Genomic DNA, 1,425 nt, shown 5'->3' on the forward strand with positions numbered 1-1,425 from the left:
TTTAGTGATAAATATCATTGGTGAACTACAAATATATATATATACTATACTTTAGTGATAAATATCATTGGTGAACTACAAATATATATATATATATATATATATATGATACATTAGTGGTAAATATCATTGGTGAACTACAAGTATATATATATATATGATACATTAGTGGTAAATATCATTGGTGAACTACAAGTATATATATACATATATGTGTATATGTTTTAAAGTTTTCTGAATGGTATGCCATTTGCTTTGAGTGGTTTACCGAATGTAAAACTGTCCCTTGGTAACAAGAAACTTCACACTGCCATTATCATCTACTGAGCTTTAAATTTTACCGAATGTAATGATTTGGTTTACTGTATGCAAAAGTATTCGGTAACAAGAAATTTCGTATTAGGCTCTTAGTTATCGTTCCATTGTTTCCCACTGAACCCGTAGCTGGGGTTTTATCGAAGAATTTCAGGTTTTTATCATTTGCAGCTGAGGGAGAATTTTGAAATTCGAACTAGAATCGAGAAACAATCTTTAACTTGACCGAATAATAAAGTTTGTTTTACGCCATTTTTTTAAGCCCGCGACGTTAATTATACCAAATGACTTTTTTAGCATTAGTTCAGGTTTCCGAAATTTCAACAATAATCAAGAAACGAACTTTAAATGGTACTTAATGGTATGTAGTTTGGTTTACCGATTCGAATTCGACTACATTTAAAAAATAAGACATTTCACAATTGTTTATCGTGTTTGCATACTGTGTTGCTTTTACCGAGCTATTAAGTTTTTAGTCTACATCTACTTGCTCCTGCCCCCCCCCCAGTAGGTCAGGGATAAGTATTTACAAAACTAAAATCCGGGCTTCGATTCCCCGTTGTACACAGATAACCTGTTGTTTAGCAAGACCCAAATGAATCAACATACAGAACTGTTAAGCCTCGTGAGTTTCCGAATCACTTCATCTAAAAGTAAAAGAACCTTGAGTAAGATGAATCTGGACATCGATCGACTATGACGGATGACGAACTGTACTACTTATTAATTATGACATGCGAACAGGACATGGCTGCCGTTTATCGACCAAGCGATGTTTTAAGTAGATGGTTGCCAACTAGGAGGAGATGCATAGCCATCTAGGTTTCTCGAATATTTAATGAAGTAAAGTAAAAAAAACAAAAAGTTGCAAACATAATTCAGCAGAGTCGTGAAACCTGGATATCTGTTTTAGTTTGCTTACATTACAATTTGTAGATTGTGGTTAAAATTTTCCTATTTTTTTTAATGCTATATCTTTTATGTGAAAGCTTGCGAGATGCGACTAGCTAAACTTTTCTATCATTTTTTTTCCTTATCCTTCATTGGGTAAAATATTTGTTTCCAATTCAATATAAATATATGGTTTGGGACAACGGTTGCGACGCAATT

The sequence above is a fragment of the Limulus polyphemus genome, unplaced genomic scaffold (genome assembly GCF_000517525.1).
Source record: "Limulus polyphemus unplaced genomic scaffold, Limulus_polyphemus-2.1.2 Scaffold2414, whole genome shotgun sequence".
In the NCBI taxonomy this organism is placed as follows: domain Eukaryota; kingdom Metazoa; phylum Arthropoda; class Merostomata; order Xiphosura; family Limulidae; genus Limulus; species Limulus polyphemus.